Here is a 19,215-nt window from a genome sequence, read left to right as displayed (position 1 = left end):
GCTTTTCCAGGGAGAGGGGCAGTACTGCACGCCTGGGTGCTCGGTACCTGGGGAAGCTGGATGTTTGCCTGGTGACGGACTTAGTCATGAGCGGGGGCCAGTGGAAGACTCAACCTTTCCTTAATAATGGGTTCGGGAGAGTAACAGCCAGGACTCTTGAACAGCCAGAATGCCTGGGACCTGGGACCTAGACAGCATTCTGGGACACATCCACCCCAGGGCCCTTTGAAAAGTAGCAACAAGAAAACCTTTCTTCCAGGGGTCCTCTCCCTCCCACCTACTCCTCTCTCCTCTCCTTCCTTCCTTCCCCTTTTCCTCCTTCTAAACTTTCGGGGGGAGGAGGTCTCATGAGGTTGCTAGCAGCATCGCCACCTAAATGTTCTCAATCTGCTATTGTTTCTGAGATGGAACATTTAAATAATAGAACTGCCGATAAATAGAAACCAGCAGAAGTAATTCACTCCTGAGGAAGGAAACAATTGCTTGATTTAGAGTCCAGGGCTCTTGTCTGACTGTTCCCAGCACTATAGTCCGAATTCGACCTTCAGAGAGGGATTGAAAGAACCTGGGGGAGGCAGAGAATGCAGGCACGATGCCTCCGGGGCAAGGTCTGTGGGCTGAGAACAATGGCCTGGCTCCCTCTCGGCAGCACGTTGGACCAGGCAAAACACACCGCAGATCTAAGGCTAGTTCCTGCCTTTCATACGGGGTGAGTCTGCAGCCGGGGGAGGGGGAGCATGTTGGCATTGACACTCCGTGATATGGATTGTTTTAATCTCAACTTTCAACATTTCCTCGTCCAGCTCCCACCCCCAACAGGTGGGAGGCAGCAGAGAGACAATGATCTATCCGCCCAAGCTTTCTAAAACCTTGGGGGAAGCAACCAGGCTAAAGGATTACAGAGCGACACGGATTTTCCTCTTGCCGTGTGGCAAGGCCAGTGTACTCCGTAGCACTAGAGAATTATTGATTGATCCTGGGGTCTGGAGGACTTAAATTAGCCAACTGACAGGGTCCTGTTGTGGGGGCCAGGCCTGCAAGATGGGGTGTGGCAGAGGGAAAGGAAGGGGACATTTTCTCTATTCTCCTGGACCAGGGCATAACAGATTTCAGGGACACAGGAAAGAGCGGCACCAACGGCAGTTTCTGTTCCTTTTACAATCCTAGGACACTTTGGAAGTATCAGCCTTTAGAGCAAGTCGTTTTGGACATTTTCTCTGGAAGGTGAGGTTGACCTCATCATAACCTGTAACCCAGCTAAGAATGGAAGGATTAGGGGCCCGATGGAGCTCAGTATCTGGACAGGGTGGCAATGGGCAGTGGCTGGTATCTCCAGCAAATCCTCACATCCCAGAGTTCCCGCGAGAGGCCATGAGGGCATCACAAGTGTGCGGAGGACAGCAATGGGGAGTCTCGGAGGGCAGGATCCTGCGATGTCCATGCTACACGCCTTTGCACGGAGATCTCCGCCTGGACCGTCCTCTCGTTTTCTGCTGACAGGATTACTAACCGCGCTTCGAGAGCAGCTCGCATCTTACTCCCTCGGTGAAATCCTCCATAACGAAATTCTTCACTCTCAGCATTTAGCAATACCTTCCTCAGCCTTCCATTCTATTCAAAATTTTCGATGATTAGTTTCGTAAAATTTTGAGAACTTAGAGTAGATACCGTCTTTAAGTACCTAGCGTATAGCGGCTAGTAATTTGTTAATGCATTCAACAAATATAAATTAGGGCTCAGGAAGGCAGGTGGGAAGGGAGCATGGGGGAGGGATTTAGTGGGAGCTCTCAGGACGAGACTCCGAGCCCAGGGTGGGGGTAGGAACAAAAGCAAGGATGCGCTCTTGTCCCAGAGGAATTGGGCACTGGGCAGTGTTGATGCGAGAATCCCAGCATAAGAATCCACATTGGACATGGGGTTCAGGGAGGAGAATTCGTTGCAGGAACAAGGCAGAGATTCGGTCATAGAATTGAGCATTAGCCCTGAGAAAGGCTGGATGCCAATTGGGTCTCTCGAACATTGAAAGAAAGGGCCCCCCTGGGCTCCTTCATGGAAGACGGTCTTGTTGACCAATCCTGGGGTGCGGCTGAGTCTGCAGCTGTGGCCACAGGCTTAACGGGGTCTCAGTTGCAATTGGAGGACTGAGGGTGCCATGAACCAGTAAGTCAACAAGCCAGACTTCTGGACCATTGCTTTGCCCTCTTTCCTCCAGAAAGGGAGCACAGGCTTAGATGCCCAGCCTTCAAACCGGGAGCGGGCAGCACCGGGCAGCTGGTGGGTCCTCAGGAGAATCGGCCTTGTGTCACCGTTAGATATTAGACATTTTGTGCACAGAATTTAGAAGCAAAACCTGCCGAGACGCAGAAGCACAATCAGTGCACACACTACTTGTCCACGTGTTCCACAGAGCTCATTTCAATTTTTTAAATTCCAAAAATGGTGTTTTGTGGCTTTTCTCTTTCCACAGAGAGCATCACATAGATTCTCGCTCCAGGGCAAGGCTCCTTGGAGAAATTCCGCTTCTAATTCATGGAATGGAGGAGGGTGCGTTAGAAAAACATGTCTCTGGGGTGTGTTTCATCAACATGAAAACAACCAGAAAGTGAACTGGAAAAGCCAATTAATCCTAAGTCTTGCAATAAAGACAGATCAGGTCCTGGCACCCCTCTGTGCCTTCTGATCTCACAGAAGAGGTTTGCGTTCTAGATCCGAGTCCATGTCGGGTGACTTCAGACAATTCTGAGCCTCAGTTTCCTCATCTATAGAATGGGAAGAATAATGTCATCTTGACAGCGCAGGGATAATTATGAGCACAGTAAAGAGCTCCCGTGGGGTCTACGCAGCATTCTCTCCCCTTTCCGGACACACTCCCACCCCCTTTCCTCTGGGGCCGTCACATGGCTCTAATGAGAGCCATTATGGCTACGGAGAACCTACCCCTGGCCAGTTGAGGGATCAAGCGGTGAGCTCAAGCCATTCGGTTTAGTTTTGCTGCCAAATGAACTTTGAGTTTATTTTTTAAAAAATTCTTTCAGATTTTCTGAGAGTTTCGGATTTTCGAATCGTAGATAATGGGTTGCAGAATTGTAGCTAGTTGAGTCAGGTACATTTGGATCAAACATGTCTATTTTCTATATTAAAATGTGAATTATTTGAGGGTAGAGCGGAACACTGCAGGGATGCTACAGTCACCTCGACTTCTAAAACTGTACCTGAGCGGGAAGAAAGAACTGTGAAGTGGGGCGTGAGAGGGGTACCTCGAACTTGTGTGAACTTGAGCTGTTAAACCGAACCTGACATCTCCCTGCACCTCTTCCTCCACCCGTGTTATCCTCTCAGTCATCCGACCTGGAAGCCTGAGACACTTGCGACCCCCCAACCCCACCTCTCCCTCCCTCACCCTTCCACACCCGGTGAACCTCCGAATCGTGCTGATTTAATTTCTAAGTATTTCTTGAATTCGCCCATTGATCTGTAATGCAGACCTGAACACGCATGCATATTTAATCGGCCCACAGCTCCCTGTCGCTCGCGGGATCAAATCGAAGCTGTATGGCACAGCACAGATCTGACCTTGCTGTTTCGTGTTTCACGGACTTCACAACATGCCGGTGCTCTCCTTTTGCTTAAAACACCTATCTTGTGTTTTTTTCACCTTCAAAATCCATTTCAAACTTCGACTAATTCCCAGGACCTCAGAATGTGACCTTCATTGGAAATAGGGTCATTACAGATGTAATTAGTTAGGATGAGATCATTAGGATGGGCTCTTAATCCAATATGACTGGTGTCCTTACAAAAAGGAAAAGTTTGGATATAGATATGCAGACAAGGAGAACACCATGTGAAGATCAAGGTGGAGACCAGGATGATACTTCTACAGACCAAGGAATGCCAAATATTGCTGGCAAACCAGCAGAAATGAGAAGAGAGGCATGGAACAGACTCCCTCAGAGCTTCTTGAAGGTACTAACTCTACCAACATCTTGATTTTGGACATCTGGTCTCCAGAACTGTGAAACAGTGAATTTCTGTTGTTTAAGCCACCAGTTTGTGCTGGTTGTTATAGCAGCTCTAGCAACCTAATACACCTTCATAGGTATATTAGGCACTGGGGGTTGGAATCTTGTGCAGCTGGGCTGCGTTAAGAAAGGACCAGCCTGCCTCCTGCACACATGGGCTGGAGTGAGAGCTGTGGAAGATCCCAAGTCTGCCTCCCCTGCTCTCTCAACACATGGATTTTCCAACAGTGTGAAATCCTCAATCCCCATCTTTTTTTCCATTCTCAATCTGGAGGCAGAGCCCAGGGGGCGCCTTCCAGGAGCTGCGTACGTAAGATGCTTTACACGTCAGACCTAGCTGAGAAGTGAGCTGTTACTGCCTGTTTTCAAAGCACAATTCCCACTGCTGGTCCATAAGGTACTCTTACAAGAAGGGAAGGATATGATTTCATGCTTTAACCACCTGGAGACTCGGCCAGAAAGAATCACTTTAGTCACTACTCTTTGGAACTGTGCTTGATAATTAATGCTAAGCAACTCCTCCAGACAGGTTAGAGACCCTTTCTAGGACAGACCTTCGATGCAGAATGACTTACTTGAGTACTTGGTTAATTCCCATCATCTGTCCCCTCAGTTGGATCCCAGGCTGCAGATGTGGGTTTGAGCTGTCAGCAGAAGCTCAAGTGAATGTTGAGTGAATGTGGTGTGTGTGTGTGTGTGTGGTATGTGTGTGTGTGAGTGTGTGAAGGAGAAAGAGAGAATAACTGACCATGTATCCTTGATAGCCCTCTAAATAAAGTAGCCAGTATTTTCTGATAGCCTTGAAAACTGTACTGTTTTAAAATCATTGCCAGGGAGATTTTGAATTTTTTATTACGAAAAACAGGAAAAAGGGGGATGGTAAAACCCAGGGAGAAAATCTGACATTTTTGAGGCCAACGATTCCTTTTGATGCACTAATAAAAAACGTTTGGGTTAAACAGTTCTCTCTTGAGGATGTAGCATTCCGCCAGAGAAGTCATGGAGTGAGTAGAGAGAGAGGGCCAAGCTGCAGCTCATAATTTAAGGAACTAGACCGGCGCCCTCTGCTGGCCATTCTTGGCTCAGCCAGAGGCCCTTTAAACTCATTGAATCCAGTGTGTTCAGGTAGGATCTTCTCTTCTCTCTCCCAACCGTATTTTTGTCCTAGGTCCTCCTTTCTCAATTTCCTGTGGAAAGAAGGTCTTTGGAAAGACAGAATAAAGCGACAGTTTTTATTACCATAACTCATATTTTGAGAGCATATCACCATCAGTGGGAGAAAGGCTTATTTTTCATGGAGATGGTCCAACCTCAGGAACTATTTTAGTCACCACTCAGAGGGACTGTACTTTAGTGACACTAAGACTTAAAGCCTCTTTCTATGATGTCGTCAAGTGAGAACCTGCCACTGGCCCACTGGGGTGGAGCGGGAGAGGATGTCCAGATCTTGGGGGTTGGCGGCGGGGGAGGGGTGAAGGGATGCCGCAGCTTGAATTTTTCCAGATGAAGTGGGGGCAGGGGCAGGGGAAGAAGGGAGGAAATGAGAATTAGGAGATTCCTGGGTCTTCCTTAAAGGCGGACCTGTATGATCTGGGAAGGAATTCTATGAAAAAAATTGAGAAATGTCTTGTCCCATCTTCCTGATCGCTGACCAAGTACCAGGCAGATCGTGTTCTTTTGGGGGAGCAGACACTACCCTGCGTGGCTTTCCAGGCTTTGTGCGGCATCAGTGAGTGCCCTTAAAGACCCTCCTTTGGAACTGGATCCCATTTCAACATATATGGCTGAGCCAACTCCTTCATATATCAGTAGAGCCACATGCATGAGGATGCTCTCTCTGTAGAACTGTTTATATTTAGATTATTTAGATTTGAATTATTAGCTTATGCAAAAACCAGGCTCTCCCACTATAGTCTCCCTTACTCTCTCTTCAAAAATCAGTTAACTACACAGTGATAGAGCAGAAGAGTAATTCAAAACATGGATTCTAGTGTCGGACTGGCTGAGTTATAATCCCAGCTCTGTTTCACTAGCTGTGTGACCTGAGAAAACAACACAGCCACACTTTGCCTCTTTTATAAAATGGGGGTGTAAATGGCACTTAGCATATAGGGTTGTTGTGAGGGGTAAAGGAGCACTTAGAGCAGTTCCTGGCACATAGTAAGCACTCAGTAATTGTCTATCACCACCACCACCACCACCATCATCATCATCATCTTTGCTCTATTACTAACATTTGGGAGGCCAAAAATGTGTCCCCACTAACCACCATCCTATTTTGTTTTGATTGCCCGTGTTCTTGAGAATGAAAAGAGATGTGCTTGGGTAGTATGGTTGACGGCACAAGTGTTCACCAACATCCAGTTCACCTCTTCTTCTGGGGACACAGAAGGCATCTACCTGGAGCATGGGCAGGGCAGGTGAGTAGTTCCGGTCAGTGGAATGTGAGTGGAGGTAACCTGTGTCATCACTCCTGGGCTGAGGCAGTTAAAGACCAGACATGATTCTTTTTTTCCTTTGTGAGCCATGGAGGTCAGATGTTCCAGAAGCTGTAGCTGTAAGACGGTAGGGCATTTGTTGGTTGGGTCCCCTAATGACTGCGTAGAGCACAGCTGCACTGACTCCTGTTCCATATGTAGCAGGAACAAGAAATACACTTTTGGGGTGTGAAGCCACTGAGGTTCCGGAATCTTCACCACAGCACAGCCTGGCCCGGTAGTTCTCAGTCTGGTCTGCTTACCTAAGAACTTGCTAGAAATGCAAATTCTCAGGCTCTACCGCACAAATTCTGAATCAGAGACTGAGGGTGGGGCCAGAAATTTGGCTTTTAATAACTCCCTCAGGTGACTTTGAGAACCACTGTTCTAACCTACCCTGAACAGGTGGCAAAGACACAGGGAGATCCTACTCTCTCAGCTTCCAGTTACACAAGGACTTCGCCCCCACAGGTGGCCACTGTTCGGTGACCCATTCTGTTTTACCTTTTTCCATTGGCAGAGATATTTAAGCACTAGCAACCTCAGAATGACATTAAATCTATCAAGGCCCAGGGTATTTACCTGAAGTCAAGACACTACCTGGACATGGGTTATTCTTGCTTTAAGAAGGTGAACACTTTCTAGTTCTTTCCAGGTGTGTCTGGACCACCTGGTGTATTACACTTTCTCATGCTCTATATAGTTCCTCTTTACCCCAGGGGAGAAAGAGTCTGATGATCCCCATGTCACTGAAGAGGAAAACGAGGCTCTGAGTGGCCAAGTCACTTGTCTATGGCATGGGGACACAGCACTGCACACAGCCCTGGCGTTGCACCTCACGCCAGCAGATACTCAGTAAATGGCTACAGAAACATGAGGATACAAAGACATGGCTGGCCTAGCACATTGCTTACTCGTCTGAGCTTAGCTGAGGCTCAGTTGTGGTGCCCTCCGCTGTGCCTGGGTGGATCCCACTAGCACTAAGTGAGGGCCTTGGCAGAGGGTAGACACAGGAGGGACAAAGCTAGCTGCTGGGTAGAAACAACCTGAGCCAGCCCTTTCTGAGCCCTTTGTCAGGCAGAGCTGTCCAGGAGAAATGAGGGCCTGTGGCCAGGAGAGGGCAGTATTGTTCTAACTACTTCGTGGGGAGCAAGGCGAGCTCCCGCACATTTCATTTGACGTTTCCTTTGACAGTACTGATGAATTTGACGGAGGCCAGAGTGTCTGGTCCATTGGAAGAACAGAAAAGGCAAAAAAGATGGTCCGCTACATACCTACCACCTATATTAGACAGTGGGCATTTTCTTTATAATTCTTTCAACTTTTTTGTCTGAAAAAGTTCATATTAGAATGTTAGAAGAAAGAGGATAAAGCCCTAGGCACTCCCCTTCAGCCCTATGGCTAGTGGGTGGCTCGCCCGCCTGGACCAGTCCCGTAGCCATTGGAGGCCACGGCATCAGACTTCATTAAACGTCTCATTCCTAACATTCATCATATTCTCGCTGCTCAGAGAGGTGCCCACAACTTGTTCTCTTTCCTCCCTGTCTTTTCTTCCTCTTTATCTCTCTTCTCCCTCCTACTTTCTCCTTTTCCCCTGTGTCTAGGCGTGAGTCTGGGTGGATGGCTGAATGGGAGCCAGGGAGTGGGTATGACAGATACAACGGGTCCCTTCCCTTAAGGATTTATGGTTTTGAGAAGACAAACCCACAGAAACAGAACTTAGAGGAGAAAGTCAGGAGAACATTGAAATCATGTTCTTGGAGCCACAGGATAAACGCACGTTCAAGCTTCTGACTCAAACCTTGGCCAAAGGCTCGGAAGTTCTTCAAACTCCTTCCTCATGAACTCTCTAGAAGGTGCCTCTTCCATGTCTCCAAACATACTGCAAGGCTTTCCAAGGTAGAGCCCATTCTTATAGGCAAGAGAAAAAGAGATAATTTCCATAATTTGGCTGAAAGAGGTCAGCTCAGCTGACCTAAGAGGTCCCAAGGAGCCCTCCCTCTGGCGTTACTGTAAGTGGGGCTTAACCGGGTTGTCAGTCAGCCTGACTCCACCTCCCAGGCACCAGCTTAGCCTTCCAAGAAGGAAGCCTACTGCTATGCTGCCAGAAGGAGCCGGGATGCCCCACCGGGAGCTGGATGTTGGAAGGTGAGGCACCATGAGCAGCCGTGGCTACACCGGCATTAGGAGATTAATGAGCCTTTTTGAATAACGAGTGTAGCTACAGCCAACTGTTGGCAATTAGTTAGAGCAAAGCCGTGCTGTGCTCTGGATCTGTCAGCTGGGACCCCCGAAGGAGCAGACAGCAGGAAGGGCTAGAACCAAAAGGGAAGACGAGTGAAATGCACCTTCCCTCTCCTAGGCCTGCACTCCAGTCCGTAATGCCCCTGAGGCAAGCCTTCCATAACCATACCAATCCGAAATCATCGACTGAGAGACATATAAGACAATGAGGAGCCTTAAGAGATCATCTTGTCTACCATCCTGCCTCTACTCAGCACCACAGCAGCATCTCCTCAAAGTTTACAGGTCTGCATATGGGTCACCTGGAACCTGGAAACCCTGCTCCCAGGTGACTGCTGATGCTTTAATCTGGGGATCGCACTTTGAGCAGCAAGGTCTATAGCAGCCTGAGAGAGAGATAGAGCTGATAGAGACAGACAGACAGACAGACAGACAGACAGACAGACAGACAGACAGAGACAGAAACATTTAGACTTTTTTTCATTAAGTTGAGACCTTAGTGTTAACACTTCATTCATTGTTTACGTGTTCATTCATTCAACAGTGTCTACCCTGTGCTAGGCAGCTGGACTTACATGTATTGGCACAGAGATGGGTAAAAATAGCCTGGAGTAAGCAGAGACTCTCTGGGGCTAGGCGGAGGCTTGGGGAGGCAGGGTGGTGCGGGACTGGGTCACAGCTAGGGGGGCCTGCACTCCTCCTTCCTTCTAGAATGCTCTTCTAAAGTTGCAAGGACTATAGCCGATGGCCAAGGCAGGCAACCGGGAGAGAGAAGTGATGCTCACACACATCATCTCTTTAAGAGAGAAAATGCTTCTTAAAAGCAGTGGGAGCTAATTTGCTCTTCTCTAATCAATCACTCAGTATGGAAAACAAAAACATAGCGCAGCAAGCCTGGAATGGCTGAGAGGAGACGAGATGCAAGGCTGGCAGGCAGCGAGGGGGACCCTGGAGAGAGGACACTTTTCATGTGTTTAAAATAAAACGAACCTTAAAGACATGTGGCGTGTGTGTGCGTGCGTGTCTGTGTGTGGCGTCATGTCTAAAGTGGTGCCAATCTTTTCCAGGCTTCCACCCTGTCATCCTCCTCCGCTTTTGGGTGCATATTTGGGCAGTAAAAAATGATAACTTCAGTTAAGTCTTCTCCGTCTTCCTCCCTCTGCAGTAGGTACTCAGAAGCACAGGGCCTCTATCTGCCTCTGCCTTGAGCGCATCACCAGATCGCTTCTGCTCCCTCCTGAGCTTCAGTTTTCTTCTCTGTAGAAAGGGGGGAGATTCACTCTCCTTTCTCTGCCCACATCTCTGGCTTGAGGAAAAGTGGGGGTGTCACTGAAACTCGTGTAAGATAAACTCCAGGCGAACCTGGTGCTCTGGCTGTTTCCACCTGGGCCTTAAGCTTGGGGGCAGAACAGCCCGAGCAAACTTAAGTGGTAGCTCTGGGAAGAAGCGCCCTCTCAGGAATGCTGCATGCACAGTGTGCCATCTCCCGCTGTCTGTCTCACGGCTCAGAGACGTGCCCACAATCAGCTTCCTTCCTTCCTTGCTGTCTTTCCTTCCCTGTCTTTTCTTTCTCTTTCTCTCCCTTTACTCCTGTGTCTAGCATGACCATATTTTTCAAATTAAAAATTGGGACATAGCCTGACAATGGGTCAGAGTATTTGAAATCTGGACATTTATAGGCATTCTAGAATGTATGACCACTATAAACACCTTTGTTTATGCTTCCTCCTTTGCCTTACTGCTGCTTTGGGTAATAACTACATGACCATAAGACAACCAGTTGGGGTCAACACGCTGCCAAATATCCAGATGTTTAGAAATGTCCAGATGGTTGATTTATTTTTCACAGTTTTGCTTATTCTGAGTGCTTGGTGCCCTGTAGACACAATTCAGCAAAAACAAATAGATGAATGAATAAAGACAACCTCTTTAAACCCAAGCAGTGAGTTATTTAGCATCTTGTCTTCAAAACAACTGGCAGACAGGTTGAAATGTTTTCTTCTTGCTGGCATTGCTTTGGTGGTGCGTTGTGCAGACTTCACGTAAGCCGCCTCTGACCATGCTCTCTGGGACCCTCCTAGGAAAGAGAGACTCTCCCAATGAAAGAACGGCCTGAGGAAGAAACACCATGCTTTAGTTTTCTGGAGCCATGGGATGTGTGTAATAGTGAGTGGAGAGTCCCTCATCCAAATTCTTATCATCTCATACATTCACCCCTCCACCCACCCATCTATCCATCCATCCACCTACCTACCCTCTTGTTTTAGTTCCTTTCTCCTTCCCTCCCTCCTTCCTCCCTCCTTCCTTTCTTCCTGCCTGCCTGCCTGCCTTCATTTACTCCCTCCTTTCTGCCTTCCTTCCTTCTTTTCCTCCTTCAAAATTTATATATCTGCTGTATGCCCACCACAGTGCCAGATCCTAGTCCTTTCCTACTAGGATCCATAGTTTATTGGGTGAGACCGTTGTGCACACAGCTGTGAAAACACAGTTGTAGAACATACATGAGTGGATTCCTTCCCCAGACCCATCTCTGGATATTCCCATGTTCTCCTCCTGGCTTCGCATTCCCCCCCCTCCCCAGGGTGGGGACGTTGTCTCCAGGAGTTCACAGAATCCCAGAGAAGGGCTGCCCCTTTGTGGTGGGTAGATCTCCTTCGCACGAGTGTGGGCGGCTGGGAGGGGTGGTTTGTATATAAAAGTTTGAATGGTGACCCTTCCTTGCCCTCTAGAACTCTTAATTCATGTTGCTCCACAGCACAAGAGCTCTTCCATCATAGACAGCAACAAACCTCTGAAAAGTGGACATTCCTTCCCCCAGAATGTCCTGCCCTCGAATCAGCACCCCCAATGGGATCAGATGCATAGGGAGGCAGAGTTGGCTGGTGTCTGGCCTGGTAGGAGAAAGTAAACAAGAAGAGAGAAGGACTGTGGCTTTCGGAGCTTAATTAAACATATTTACAAAATCCAGACCTGGTTAGCTAGTAAGGCACAATGAGACAGAGGCTGGGATTTCGTGGCAAGATTAATAAACCAATTAAATAAAGATTGCAGTGGCCTGGCAGCCCCATTGGGGCAGGAGACGAGTTGGACAGCTGCTCTTTTCTGATGATTGCCACAAATTTTAGAAGAAGAGACAGCCTGGGCTTCTCCATTCCATGAGAGAATACCCCAGGCTGTTGTCCTGTCTAATCGCTCACACTGCAAGTTGTTTTCCAAGCCTGGAGGTCGGATGTCATGTTTAGCCAACTGGGAAAAAAGAAAACAAAAGCTATTTTTCCCCCTGTACTTTTAAACAAAAGGAAAAAAGCACCAGTATTAGACCATTTATTTCTCCCTGCAACGCACCAATCCCGGGAGCAGTGAAATGGGGCAGGCAGGGGAATTCTGGGAGTCTCAGCAGGCAAATGGATAGGCTGCTCGCAGTGGAGGCTTGGCCTCCCACTGGTCCGTCCCTTGTGCCCTTTCTATCAGTATTAGCATGCTTCTCCACAGCTCTGGCTCTCTCAAAACCAAATCACTGCAGTTTTGCACGGGATACATTAGGTTTAAACGACCCTCGTCCAGCCCCCGCACCCCCCACCATCGCCTGGGGCATAAGTAGTAGAAACGAGCATTTTTGCAAAGTCCAATGAAGACCTTTCTTTTCTGAAGCAACAAAACAAGTACCCCTGTCCAGGGAGTGGCAGTGAGGACTGAGCCCCACACATCTCCCGTTCCTGAAGACTTGTAAGCAGGCCCCTCTGCTCCCGGCCAGGGCCCAGAGGCACCCTGCTTAAAACCGCGAGGGAGACGGTGGGCAGACAGGTGCCCTCCAGTGGACGTGCAGTTAGGAGCCCTCGCCCTCAGTGATATCCAAAAGCTCGGAAGAGTGTGCGTTAAGGCGTCCCAGCCCTGGCTCAGCTGCGCGAGCCGTGTGCTTTGGGGGCCCCTGGTGTTTCGTCAGCTGTTTTGGCTTAGTTTTCACAGCTGTCAGATGTGCTCTCATCAGGAGTTTGGAGAATACTGACGGGACAAGCCTCAGAAAAGATTAGGGACGTTTTAGTTTCCTCATTTGCAAAAAGCGGAGAGGGGGAGGGGGAAGGGCAGATGATACTTATATAATTATAATAAAAATCAATTATAATAAAATAATAATAATAATAAAATCAATTCAGTCCACTTTATAAAATTGGCAAAGAAGCAAGGTGAATAAAGTACTCGGGGAGTTCTAGATAAATACGAATATTTGTAATTATCAGGTAGTGTCTGGAACGAAATAGGGAATGAATGTATTAAATTGACCTGAGACTTAGCAATTGAGATCTTGCCAAGTAATTGAAACTCTCAGAGCTTTATTTTAACTGGACATGACAACACTTGAGGTCAAAAATGGGGATTTTGGTGTCACGACCAAGCTTTGTCACCTACTAGCTAACTCTGTAAGATTTATGTAATCCTCATTTTTCTCATCTGTAAAATGAGGATGATTGTAATTTCTACCTCACAGGATCATTGTAAGGAAAGATGCAGATCACTAGTGTAAAGTTTACAGCTCAGTGTCTGGTACATATCAAGTGCTCAGTATAAAAATAAAAGCCATATATAATAACCTTAATTATTCTTATTAGGAAATGAGATAATGTACATCAAGCATTCTGTGCAGTATCTGGTACATGGCAGATGGATCTTCAGTAAATATAGGTCCCCACCTCTTCTCCTTCCTAAATAGAATGATCTAGTTCATGCATTAAAAATCCTGGCCCAACCGAGTTTCCTACTAAACGGAAAGGCTATATAACATAGAGTGGGTACACCGGGGAAAGGACTCTTGCCTTTGAAAACTCCGGTCCACAGGTTCACTGCTTTTTCCAGGACAAAAAATGCTCTTAAGAACGAAGTGGAAAGAAAATTATGACTCCAAAGGAAACTCCGAGCTGGCCTCTGCCTCCAGGATCCCTGGATGTCCCCAGGCTTAAAGGCAGCGCCTCTCAGTTTCGCTCACAAATTACCCTGAAAATTCATGTAGCTTCTCAAACATTCTTAAGTTAACATCTACAATGTTTTCCATAAGTTGAAATCGTTCCAAGGATATAATTTCAGGGTATTATAAATATTGACTATTTAAAATGAAATCATTATCATGTATTAAATGTATTCAATGGAATCTAAATAACATAGGAATTTGATATCCATCATTGTCCATTTAAAAAAGCATGTGAAGAAAAACTGTTTCTTTAACATTGAGAAATTTGATTTCATTCTCTAATCTTCTTAAACTCATCTTTCTATTTCCCACAAAATTTTATTCTAACGTGGTATGTTTTTCTGCTCGATAATCTTTTATCGATCACCAAGTGTGCATTTCTGAAAAAATATGTATGTAATCAGAGGTTAAAATTCTTTAAAGTTTTTATTTTGGTAATAAAACACATAACATAAAATTTACCACTCAACCATTTTTAAGTGTACAGTTCAGTGGTGTTAAGTATATACACATTGTTGCCTATAGTCACAAATTTTAATTTTAAAATATTTCCATAAGGTTCTAAGTGTTAAAATTACTTCTCTAGTGAGTGATCATTAAAATTATTGTTAGTGTACAACGATAATCGAAATAATATAAATATAAAAAATTTTGTCAACAATAAATAGTAAAAATTTATTGCGACTACATCTTTAATGAGATTAATGTGATTGCCTCAATTAGATACTACATATTTCTTAGTGCTACAATGAGAAAGGGGGCCGCATCCGTTCTATTTTCTTTTGAAAATTTGTTTTGTTCTCACGGATGCGAACGCTGACAAACCTTGTTTACATCAATAAGTTGATAGGAACAGGAGATGTTTTGTTATAACTTTATTAATTATTTGAACTCTTTTGGATTAAATGCCTCAAATCATACAATGATCCATCATCAAAAATATTTTCCCTTCAGTTTTGTTGAAAGAGAAAAAGACTTCTTAAGGGATTTGTTATCCATCATTAGATCCATTCACTTTCTCAGTTTCTGGGAGTATCCAAAGAACCTTTTCTATTAATTACATCTGTTTTTTTTTTTCACCTTGTCTAGTCCAATTTATTAAGAAATGGCTAGAAATTCAAATATTGTTAATTTCAATTCTCTTTTCCAACGCAATTTCAAAAAATAAAATACTTTTATTATTCACGTAAATATCTTTTTGTCAAAACCTTAGATCTCAGATTCAGCTCATTTAATTTATGGAAAATGCCTTTTGCATAATCTATTAGCAAAGCTAGTCTTCCCTGTCAGACCAGTCTGCAAATCAGACTTACTTTCTCTGAGAAAAAGTCTGACTTAAATTTTTGTTTCAAATCAATATTACAATATATGTTTTGAGGCATATTATGAAAACCACCATAAGAAGGATTACTTCCAATCTTGTAAAAAAGATTACTAAGAGCACTCAAGATTAAAATCATGAATAATATAATTAATCTAATTTTTGGAACACTTTAAAAACAAGAATAAATCTATATGCTGTTTTTCATCACATGGTTTGTCATAATCCAATGGTATTTGCAGCCAAAATCATTATTTATGAAACAAAAACATGATAAAAGGTGTGGCATTTTTTAAGTAAATGTGCGTGCATGTGGGTACTGAATTTTAGAGTTAGCTTTTGGGAATAATTAAATTGGAATCTTGTATAAAAACACAGAAATAAATACATAATTTCATTAGACATTGAGATATATTCTCCAACACATTTAATGAAAGAGAAAGGCGTATATAGTACAGTTGATGCTTGAACAACAGAGGTTTGAACTGCATGGGTCCACTTATATATGGATTTTTTTTCAATAAATACCTGTATTGCTTTTTTCACAACTTTTTTTTTTTTTGCAAATACAGTTGACATTCAATATTATTTTATATTAGTTTCAGGTGTACAACATATTGGTTAGACATTTATCTAATTTGTGAAGTGATCCCTCCGATTAGTCTAGTACCCACCTGGCACTATACATAGCTATTACAATATTATTGACTTTATTCCCTTATGCTGTACTTACATCCCTGTAACTATTTTGTAATGATCAAGTTTTATTTTTAATCCCTTCACCTTTTTCACCCAGCACCTCCCACCCCAACTCCCTTCTATCTGGCAACCATCAGTTTGTTCTCTGTCTCTATGAGTCTGTTTTTGTTTTGTTTGTTTGTTATTTTATTCTTTAAATTCCATATATATGAGATCATATGATATTTGTCTTCCTCTGTCTGACTTATTTCACTTATCATAATACCCTCTAGGTCCATCCATGTTGTTGCAAATGGTAAATTTTTTTTTATGGCCAAGTAATATTCCATTGTATATATGTATCACCTCTTCATTATCGAGTCATCTATTGATGGGCACTTAGGTTGCTTCCGTGCCTTGGCTATTGTAAATAAAGCTGCAATGAGCATAGGGGTGCATATATCTTTTCAAATTAGTGTTTTGGATTTCTTCAGATAAATATCTGGAAGTGGAATTGTTGGATCATAACGCAGATCTATTTTTAATCTTTCAGGAATCTCCATGCTGTTATCCATAGGAGTTGCATCAATTTGCAATCCCACCAACAGTACATGAGGGTTCCTTTTTCTCCACATCCTCGATGACACTGTTGTTTGTTAATTTACTGATAACAGCCATTCTGACTGGAATGAGGTGGCATCTCATTGTGGTTTTAATTTGCATTTCTCTGATGATTAGTGACCTTGAGCATCTTTTCATGTCTATTGGCCATCTGTGTGCCCTCTTTGGAGAAATGTCTATTCAGATCCTCTGCTCATTTTTTAATTGGATTTTGTTGTTGTTGTTGAGTTGTATGAGTTCTTTATAAATTTTAGATATTATCTCCTTATAAGATGTATCATCTGCAAACATCTTCTCCCATTCAGTAGGCTGTCTTTTTGTTTCGTTGGCATTTTAATTATGACCCGTCTTGGTGTGGGCCTCTTTGGGTTCGTCTTGTTTGAGACTCTCTGAGGTTCCTGGACTTGTATGTCTATTTTCTTCATAGGTTAGGGAAGTTTTCAGTAATTATTTCTTGAAATAGGTATTCAATACCTCGTTCTCTCTCTTCTCCTTCTGATACTCCTATGATGCAAATGTTGGTATGCTTGATTTGTCCCAGAGGTTCTTTAAACTGTTCTAATTTTCGAAACTCTTTTTCTTTTTGCTGTTCTGTTTGGGTGCCTTTGCTACCTTGTCTTCCAAATCGCTTATTCAATCCTCCACTTCTTATAAATTGCTGTTGATTCCTTCTAGTGTATTCTTCATTTCAGTTATTGTATTCTTCCTTTCTGACTGGTTCTTTTTAATGATTTCTGTGTCCCTTTTTATGCTTACTATCTTTTTGTTAAAGTTCTCACTAAGTTTCTCGAGCATCCTTATAACTAGTGTTTTGAACTCTGCATCTGGTAGATCGCTTGCCTCCCTTTCGTTAGTTCTTTTTCTGGAGTTTTCTCCTATCGTTTCATTTGAGACATGTTTCTTTGTTACCTCATTTCAGCTGCCTCTCTGTGTTTGTGTATATGTATTAGGTAGATTTGCTACATCTCCCAGTCTTGACAGGATGGCCTTTTGTGGTAAGTGTCATATGGGGCTCAGTGGTGCAGTCTCCCTGCTCACCTAAGCCAGGTGCTCCTGGAGTGTCCCTTGTGTGGGTTGTGTGCGTCCTCTTATTGTAGTTGAGGCTTGATTGTTGTTGGCATGTCGGGGGTATAATTGACCTTCAGGTTGACTGGCTGTGAATATTGGAAACACCCACAGTATATGAGCTGCTGTGCAGGGTCTGACCCCATGGAGTGATATTCACCCCACTGGGCTCTGGTGCCTGCTGAGACCACCTTTTGGACATGCCGCTTGTGGGGCTAATTGGGTGGTGCTCTGTTGTGGTTTGAAGCTGGCTACCAGATGTGTTGGCGCCAGATCCTCTTGGGAGGGGTTCCAGTGCAGGCCAAGGTCAGCTACTGCCTGTGCACTGTCCAGGGCTATCTGGTAGGAGCTGCAAAGTGATCCATGGCTGGCTGCTGCTGTGCTGGACCTGGAGGTGCATGGGAGAGGCCATAGTGTGAGTTGAGGCCAGCTACTACCAGTACTGTGCCTGGGGCAGCTCCACAAAAGGCCCAGGGCACCCAAGGCCTACTGCCGCCTGCCAGCTGTCTGTAAGGCTCAGCCACCAAAAGATCCTCAGGTGGTGTGTGAGGTGAGTGGGCTGAGGTGAGAATCAGCAGGGTGGAGTGAGAGAAGTTAACCAGGCCAACGCAGATTCAGATCTGACTGGTGCGAGCAGGGCTCAACACAGGAAAGATGGCGCCTGGTGGTAGGCTGCTCTGGAGGAGGGCTCAACATAGGGACAACAGTGGCCGTAACTCCACTCCTCGCCTTGAAGTCACACAACTCAGTCTCTTTCTGTATTTCTCTGGTGTCTCCTGAGCTGCAGTCCCTCTGTTGGAGCCCAGGATGAGTACCTGTGAGTGAGTGAATCTGTACATGGGCCCTTTAAAAAGGAAGCCTGGGTTTCCAGTAGTCTTCCTTTTCACCCAGACAGAATCCCCGCTGATTTTCACAGCCAGTTGTTGTGGGGGCTCCTCTTCCTGGCACTGGTGCTCCAGACTTGGGAGTGCGGTGTGGCACTGGGACCCCTCACTCCTCAGAAGGACTTCTGCAGCTGAGATATCCTCCTGATTCTCAACCACCACATATGGGTGTAGGGTCAGCAGTTTCTGCATCTCTGCCCCTCCTACCAGTCTTCATGTGGCTTCTTCTGTATATCCTTAGTTATAGGACTTCTGTTCGGCTAGACTTCAGGTGGTTCTCTAGGTTGATTGTTCCGTCATTTAGTTCTAATTTTAATTTGGTTATGGAGGAGGCAAGCAAAGTGTTTACCAACTCCATCATCTTGACTGGGACCTTTTTGTACTGTTTTTGATTGTGGTTGGGAGTCCATGGATATGGAGGCCTGATGATATACATTAATCTATACCATTTTATATTGGAGACTTGAGCATCCACTGACTTTGATATTTGTAGGGGGCCCTGGAACCAATTCCCCATGGAGACTTAGCGACAACTAAGTTTTTGGGGAGTCGAAAGATATTCACTGATTTTCTACTGTGAGTGTGGGGGGATTTGGGGGTGCTGGTGCCCCCAACTCCAGTGTTGTTCAAGAGTCAACTGCATTGCTAAAATAAATTTATACAGCAGCTAATATTTAATTTTCTTTTTTGATTAATAGAAGGTATAGGAGGAAAAAATTTTAAACATTTTATAAGATGAAATAGTTTCAGGATTGATTGTAATTGGAATATATATCTCAGTATATTTGATAAAATAGATTTTAACTACCTATTGAATAATGCACACTACTTTAAAAAAATCACATAAAATTTTATCTGTGGGTTTTATCCTATATAACTTGTCAACTTTAGTCGCCCCTGAAAAATGTTTCAGTCATATTTAAAACAATTAGTGTCGCAA

The sequence above is a fragment of the Pteropus alecto genome, unplaced genomic scaffold (genome assembly GCF_000325575.1).
Source record: "Pteropus alecto unplaced genomic scaffold, ASM32557v1 scaffold101, whole genome shotgun sequence".
Classification (NCBI taxonomy): Eukaryota; Metazoa; Chordata; class Mammalia; order Chiroptera; family Pteropodidae; genus Pteropus; species Pteropus alecto.
The sequence above is the reverse complement of the archived record's forward strand: the minus strand, read 5'-3'. Positions refer to the sequence as shown.